Here is an 8,737-nt window from a genome sequence, read left to right on the forward strand (position 1 = left end):
CAGGTAAAGATAGAAGGAGTAATGTCTAAGAGGTGCCTTGTAAAATGCACTGTACATGTCAGTTACTAGCACTAGGGCAAAGGAAAAAACAAAAGGAAAAAATCTCGAGTCAGGGACCATTTGTGGAAACTGCCCTTTATGGACTGAATGACCTTGGGCAAGTTACATGAAATCACATCACCCCGGTTTCCTCTTTCGTAAATGTGAGGCCATACAGCCTCCTTCAGAGGGTTGCCAGAATTAACGCAGTGACACGCCCAGCACTTGGTGGGGCACACAAATGGCGCCTAGTAGGTGGTTCTCTCCCCGCATCATCCCGGGACCTCCCATGGAAGGCAGAGTGGACAAGAATTTTCCAAGTCTGCCCCTATCCCGCACCCCAGCGCCTCCTGCACTGCCCCTTCCCAGGCGCGCCACTCCCACAGCTCGCTGTGAAGTGCAGACTTGGAGAAACTTGGGGAGGTCGGAGCGAGCTGCCGGGGCCCGCACCCGCCCTGCCACGCACGCGCGCTGTGGCTGTCGCCCGGAGCAGTGCCTGCTAGTTACCTTTCACCTAGTTCGCCGGCCAGCCGCGCGGGGTAACTCGAGGGCAGACGCTGAGCCGTGTGCGCCTGCGCGGAGCTCGCTCTGGGCTCCGGCGGGCGTCCAGAGCGCTTATTTTTCAGTGGTTTCCGTTACCCTCTGAAATAAAGGGTGTGGACCTTGCGGATATGCCCTAATTTCTAGGTCTGGTGAGGCTGGGCACAATCTCAGGCCCGGCGGGGCGACCATGGCCTTCTGAGCCATCACCCCCACGCATCCCTACGTCCCGGACACCCCATTACTTCTAGTTCCCCTTACCCCATCGGTTGACTTCACCCCCCTTCTCCCACAGCTGGCTTCTTTTCAGCGATGCTATCTCCCCACATCCTCTTCCCCCAAAAGGCTGTTAGGAAAGGAGCCCCGGGCTTCCGAAGGGAGCACACGCTCACGGAAAAGCCACGTGGGCACAAAGTTCGGGTTCTTATTTCTGCAAGGGAGGGGCCCCGATCTAACTACCAGGTTTGAAGAGAAAAGGAGCACATTCTCTATTTTTTTTTTTCTTTTCCCAAGTCGCTACATTGAAGATCGCGGAGGCTGCAGGGCGCCTCGGGGTTACTGCCGGGCACCAGGCAGGGCGAGCGCTGGGGGAGGGAAGGGCTCTCAGAAACCACATTCGTGCAGACGCTTTGCCTTCAGCTGTCTGGCCCAGCCACACAACCCCCAGTGACGCTTTTCAGGGGTCCTTGTTAGCTCTTCTTCAGGGGTCCTCCCTCTCCTGACATTCCAACCACTGAGGGGCAGAACACCGTCTAGGAGGAGGAATAAGAACCAGATGTGTGCAAAATGTACCTCTTCTTACTGTGGCCTGTCCCACTCTCTTCCCACTTAGATTCCTACCGTTTTGTAACAACCCCAAACGAGTCAAGACCGGCCTGAGTTTGCCTAGGTTCTGCCACCGATAGGAGTGATTTGGATTAAGTCCTTTGCAGGATTACTGCACCTTCTCCTGTCAGATGTACAGGTTAGTCTGGATGATCCCCCAGGCCCTTCAGCATTAAAGTTAGGTGATGAATCCTAAGATTTTCAGTTCCATAATGTCATGTCTCCTTTATTTAATACAGAGCCAAGAGGGAAGACTGTTAGAAAGAATTACAATCAAAGTTACAAGATTGTTCCATGTTGGGACATTTTGAGGTTTTCTGGGTTTCTTTGAAAGGTTTTGTAAGTGTTTCAAGACATTACATTTAAGGTTAAGTAGGAAGGTTTTCCCCCAATATACTAGTAGACTTGAGGGTAGCCACCCCAAATTATATTTCTTTGACTTTGCCATTACCCCCAGCACGGTAGATCAGGCAGCCAGTTGGTGCACATTTGTTCTGAATAATAAAAGAAAATTTATGACTAGTGGGGATAAGGTTCCAATGCTTTCATTTTGATATGAATGGATTTTTTAAAATTGTGAGAATTGGGGCACCTGGGTGGCTCAGTTGTTAATGATCATGATCAGGTCATGATCCCAGGGTCCAGGGATTGGGCCCCTCATCAGGCTCCCCACTCTGTACGAAGTCTGCTTCTCCCTCTCCCACTCCCCCTGCTTGTGTTCCTGCTCTTGCTGTATCTCTCTGTCAAATAAATAAAATCTTAAAAAAAATACATGAGAATAAATGTATCACATGAGAAAAAAATGTGAAGGCTGAATATAGAAAAGTCACTTAGAATGATGTTAATCTGGGGGCACCCGGGTGGCTCAGTCAATTGGGTGTCCAATTCTTTTTTTTTTTTTTTTTTTAAGATTTTATTTACTTATTTGACAGAGATCACAAGTAGGCAGAGAGAGAGAGGAGAAAGCAGGCTCCCCGCTGAGCAGAGAGCCTGATATGGGGCTCGATCCCAGGACCCTGGGATCATGAGCTCAGTCGAAGGCAGAGGCTTTAACCCACTGAGCCACTCAGGCGCCCCTGGGTGTCCAATTCTTGATCCCCACTCAGGTCATGATCTCAGGGTTGTGGGATTGTGCCCCAAGGTGGGCTCCATGCTCAGTGTGAGTCTGCTTGAGATTCTCTCTCTGGCCCCCCTCACCCCTCTCAATAAATAAATAAATAAAATCTTAAAAAAAAAATTTGGAGAGTAGTATAAAATCCTGCACTTAGTTAAAAAAAAATCTACTGACTGACTTTATAAGTGGAATAGAAATAAGGGATCGATGAATGTTGAGCTTATTTACATTTCCATTTTATGTAATCTTTATGATGAATCTGTGAGTTAAGTGAGTACAAAATTATGGTTTCCATTTTGCACAGGAAGAAGCTGTAGCTAAGAGAGATTGAACATCTGGAGACACAGCTAGCATGTGATTAAATTGAATCCAGGGCTTCTAAGGCCAGGCCTTCTTCTTTAGGAGGATGCCTTCCATTGTGTGTGTGTGCTTATGTATGCTGGCTTGCACAGAGATGGGGGAGACGGAGCAGGGCAGAGATCAGACTTTCTGGAGGTGGGAGAGAGGATGGGCATGTACAGTGTTCCAGGGACTGGGTTAGCATTTTGCATTCATTAATTCATTTAATTCTTCTAATAACTTGATCAGGTAAATAATATTATTGTCTCTTCTAGAGGAATTGAGGAAACTGGGGCCTAAAAAAGAGGTGAATTGCCCGAGTTCTCACAGGAAGTGATAAAACAAGGGTTCACCCTAGGACTAACTCCAGAGCTCAAGGAAGAACTTTGTTTTAGGCATTTCTGTTCGCTGAAAACTCAGAATGAATCAGCAGTGAAATGTAGGTTCAAGGAGCCAAAGGGACTTCATTCAGGTTGTATAACTAGAAATCCACAGTAAAGAATGAAATGGAGGGTCCTGCTTTCCCGTGTGCTGGTCAGATTCCACCTGGAAGTCTGGGCTCAGGTCTGGGCATCATATCATGGATACTTACCATAAGATGGCAGCCAGGAGCATCCTGGCCAAGAAAGAAGGGCCTGGGGAGGAGCTGCATTTGGCTCCTCTGATCTCTGCCATCACCCTGGAACCCTTTAGATTCCCAAGGCCTAGCACAACATATGAAGCAGTGTGGTGTGAAATCAGCAAAGGATTCCAAGCCAGACCTATGTGGTCTTGACTCTGCTCATCCCTTCCCAGCTACATGATCCTGGGTCTGTTCCTTAACTGCTCTGAGCCTCCGTTTTCCCAGTTATAAAATAGGAAGAGTCAGACCTACCTTGCAGCATTGCTGTGAGAACTAACGGAAAAAAAATGCACATTTACTAACCATCCTCTTCCTGTTTCGCATCCTCATATGAACACAGAGCAAAGATGAATTTAATCTTTGACTAATAATTTAATGAAGTCCTCAAAAAAATAATGTCACAGTTTCAGCAAGGGCTTTGTATGGCAGAAGTTTAGCCAGGTTTTAAAAAAACGTCATGGGCTAGAGAGAGCCCAGTGGGTTTGTCTGCATAATGAAACAAGAGGAATTTGGAGTCTGAGGCAGTCTGGGGGTGAAAGCTTGAGGAGGAGAGATAGTAGGGAAAAGAATGAGAAAGCAGGATTACAGAACCTGGCAGGAGGCCAGATCCCAACATGTGGACATGGTCAAAGACCTTAGAGAGAACAGGGATGGTTGATACTGAATTTAAAATTGATTCGGTTGTTGTGATGTAAACCCCGTCTTTCCCCAGAGGTTCAGTAAAGGTTGCTACAGACATGAATGCCTTGATACATTTTGGGGATATTAATTTGAGTTAAATATTTGTGGGACACAATCACACAAGTTATTGCAGAACAACAAAAACAATCCCAAACAGAATAATTCTGAAGAAACTGGTATTTAGAGCCTGAGCTAATCAAGAAATGTAAGATACCCCTGGGAATTCAAAGAACTCTTGGGAAGGTTACTAAGTTTTTCTCTAATCCATGCCACTTATTATCTGCATCTGAAGTGTCAGTATAACTTCAGATGGCATCTGAATTTTAGATATAAAGAACCTAGTACAGAGCAGATACTTTAAAAGTAGGTAATTTTAAAAAAATTCAGTTTATCTAATCCTTATATTGCTTTTGTGTACACTAGGAACTGTTCTAAGCACTTGAAATATATAGCAGTTTTAATTCTTATTATAGTACATACTCTCATATGTACTAGCTACCCTCTTTAAAGATGCATACACCAAGTCACAGAGAAGGTATGTTATTTGCCCAAGGTACCACAGCTAGCAAATGGTGCAGGTTGGATTCAGATACAGGCAAACCCATATACTAGGTTGCCACTATTACCATCCATCCAGCTGTAATGGGGACTACTTTGCACTGTCAGGCTGAGACAAGGCTGCTTCCTCTCCTCCACACACAGGCACCATTGTAAGTTCATTGACCACTGATGATAGAAAAGCTTCTGCCAGGACAGGAAGTTATTAGGGGAAGAAGAAGAGGAGATGTTGCTTTGAGTATGAAAGTTTTCTGCCCACAGCTGAAAGAACAGGTTTGGTGTGATTAAAGAAGAGTCCCTCTCCCCTGGCTGTTTCCCATATGGGAAATTCTCTCAAGGAGAGAGCACTTTGCAGTAAGTGATTGCTTTCCTAACTGCTGGCTGACATGTGCTGAGCTAGATAGAAGTAAGAGAGACTTTGAGGAACTGGATACCTAGGATGGCTAAAGAGCAACTTTGGGCTCTCAGAGGACATATAGGAGGGTGCTGCAGGTGAGAGCTACAGAGAAACAGTGAGACACCAAGGACACACAGGGCCTCTGAAGCCCCAGGAAGCTGGAGCTTAGATGCTAGGGGCATCGTACTGTTTTGTCCACTCTTAGCCCCTACCCTCATCCCAGGCCCCCCAAGAGACCTCTGGTGGGCTCTTAAGGCCTTTAAGAGGTGTCAGGGACTGTAGAATTGCCCTGGAGGGAAAAACATTATTAAGGCCTAGGATATGGTTGGCAGAGATTGCCTCCAAAAAGCCCTCTGTGGGAACTTTTGGCCATAGATGGACATTTATTGGAGGAGGTGAAGAATGGTAGCATGGTCAGAAAGACCCTGGTGTGGATTCTCCTGCTAATTACTTTTTAATTTACTTTTAAAAAAGATTTTATGTATTTATTTGAGAGAGATAGAGATAGAGGGAGAGCTGGTGGAGAGGCAGATGCAGAAGGAGAGGCAGGAGCCTGATGCAGGGCTTGATCCTAGGGCTCTGGGATATAACCTGAGTTGAAGGAAAACACTTAACCGACTGAGCCACCCAGGTGTCCCTCTCCTGTTAATTACTTCTTTAAACCTTGGTTTTCTCAAGTCTAAAAATGAAAATCATGACACTTCACAGGGTTATTTATAAGATAAAATGAGATGACGCAGGTGAGCATGCTTTGAAACTCTAAATATACTACAGAAATGTTATTTGTATTGCTAAGAAAAGTGGCATTTGGGACATTGTTCATAATCAGTCAATTCAGTTTCCAACTATGTTTCGGTGGTGAAGATCCAGGCTCGTCCTAAAAGAGAAATCAATCACCCCTCCTCAAAACAGAAAAGAAGAACACTTCTGTTTGTTATTTGTATGCATAGGCTGGACCCCGTCATATATTCCATAATTTGATACACTGAATCTTTCCACTGTGCTACAAGCCAAAAGAGCAGTGAGGTGAGCCAGCTGGCCACTGGGGAAAGTGCTTTCTCATCTATTCAAGTATCTTCCTCATCCATCAAAGGGTTTACCTGTGATTGGATGCTTTTTTCATTAGCTCGCCCTTTTCTTCCTCTGGCGAGTCTCTCTGTCCTTCAGTAAATTGTAAATAATTTCCCAGACACAGACTGCCTTCTCCTGAGTTCCCCACTCATTGCTTCAGCTCCCCTTCAAGTCATGATACATTTCCCCTCTCACGTCTTGGCACCCCTCAGCTCCCAAATAAAGATATTTAATAACCGTTCCCGCTCTATAACAAGAAATCAATATACTAAAGGAAAATATAGATTTTGGGGGTAGAACAAAAAGGTTCTAGGAAGCAGAACATCTGTCACCTTAATAAGTTGTGCCAAAGTTTCTCATAAATGAGACGATGAGTTCATTAGCGTTTTCCCTCGTCTTCCTTCACTTCATGAACATTTAAGGTAAAAGCCTATGACCATTTGTTTTGTATACATTTGCTATATTCAGAGTTAGCAAATACATTTGTGAGATACACAGGAATATAAAAATACACAGCTTGGAAGCATCAGTCATGGAAGCATCATCATCAGAAGACAAATTAATTGTAATCAGTGTGTAAAGTCTGTGGGCCTGAGGAGAAGGATTTTTTTTTTAATTTAAAGTTGACAAAGTGTATAAACTGATAACACTCAAAGCAGCTAATGTAGGTTACTTTATTTTTTATTTTAGTGAGCACTGGCACCTGCTACTGCCTCCATCTCCACCTCTCTCCTGTCTTCCATCCATAACCAGATTTAATAATAACTCTAATTATTGAACATTTGTTGTCTTCTGAGCATTGGGCTTATCATCATATATAGCTTATCTCATTTAATCCTTATAATATTACCCAATAGCAGTAATTAATACATACTTATTTTTCTCAATCTTATTTTCATGAGAAAGTGGAAGCAAGGGGATATGAAGTAATTTGCCCAATATCGCCATTTTAATAAATAGCTGGACGGACAAGTGGCCTCAGCTTGTCTGGCTTCCAAAGTCCGTGCTCTGCAGCATTATTTAGATTTCCTTCCCTTATTGCTGACACAAAATCTTCACTTTTCTCCTCCATATCTGGCTTCTCTGGTCCTTGCTCTGATAAACTCCTTTTGTGGTATTAGTTTCTGGTTGAACAAAACCAAGTGTTGTCGTTATAATAATAACTGTATCAGTTACATTAGAGGGTCTCCCATATGCCTGTCACAGGGCCAGACTCTCACACAATTAAAGTCAGGTCCAGTGAACCTCATCCCTTCTTCATTATCATAATGTGTTAGGAGATCAGGAACAAAAACAGGAAAAAAACTGGATGAAGAATCAAAAGCCCTGGAATTCCTTAGCTAGAAAATTAAAATAGCAGCCACTTCCGATTTACTTCACAGAGTAATTGTGAGGATTAAATTAGGCAATGCATTATAATAGTGCTTTGTAAACTGGCCAGATCTCTAAAAAGTATTTCTGTAAGCTGTCCTAACATTCAGCTGTATGACCTTGGCAAGTGGACATTTCCGAACCTCAGTTCATCATCTCCAGCAGGAACCATATTTCCTACCACTCAAGGGTGTTGTGAGTATGACGTGCTGCCTGGCCTACGATGCAGGCCGGTTGAGTCTGCATTTCACTGATAATCTTAAAGTGTGTTTTCAAGGCCACATTCTTTCCACGTTTCTCAAGCATCCCTCCTCCTCTTCCCTGTTCTCCTTTGTTGGCAGTGTTTTCCACTTAGATCCCTGAGTCAAGTCTGGCTTGCTTCCCCGTGCACTTCCATTGGAGCTCGCCGGCTCATAGGAGCCCAGCCATCACTTTACCTAGGGCACCCTGGTCCCTGTCCCCTGCTGCCAGCCTTCCCAGTCTCTCACCTTTCCCTTCTCTGTCAAAAGGCAGATTCTGATTCAGTAGGACTGGGCACAGCCTGAGTTTGCGTTTCTAACACGCTATCAGGTGAAGTTGATGCTGCTGGCCCAGGGACAACACTTTGAAAAGCAGAAATCTGGCTTACATGCCACCCCAGAAGTCACCTGACCAGGATGGCTCTGATCCTGCTGTCTTCACAGCAGCTTCCTGGGTCTTCGCAGGGCTTGTAACCCCTGCCTCTCTAGGACAGAGACCCCGACGTCTTTTCTACCCCTTTTTCTGTGGTATTGATATAGTCTCTTCTCCCCATCGTTAGCTGGGTACCTGGCCACCTGGAATAAAGGCAACATGTCCTAGTCCCTTCTGGCTGTGTATGGCCAGGAGACGACATTCAGGATGTGAGCAGAATGGTGTGTACTACTTTGGAGAAGTATCTTTTCAAAAGAGAAGATAGGGGCGCCTGGGTGGCTCAGTGGGTTAAAGCCTCTGCCTTCAGCTCAGGTCATGGTCCCAGGGTCCTGGGATCAAGGCCTGCATCAGGCTCTCTGCTCAGCGGGGAGCTGCTTCCTCCTCTATCTCTGCCTCTCTGCCTACTTGTGATCTCTGTCTGTCAAATGAATGAATAAAATCTTAAAAAAAAAAAAAAAAAAAGAAGATAGGCTTCCCGCCCTTCTTCTTTCCTGTTGGTGGTAATATA

This window comes from Mustela erminea, chromosome 12 (genome assembly GCF_009829155.1).
Source record: "Mustela erminea isolate mMusErm1 chromosome 12, mMusErm1.Pri, whole genome shotgun sequence".
NCBI lineage: Eukaryota > Metazoa > Chordata > Mammalia > Carnivora > Mustelidae > Mustela > Mustela erminea.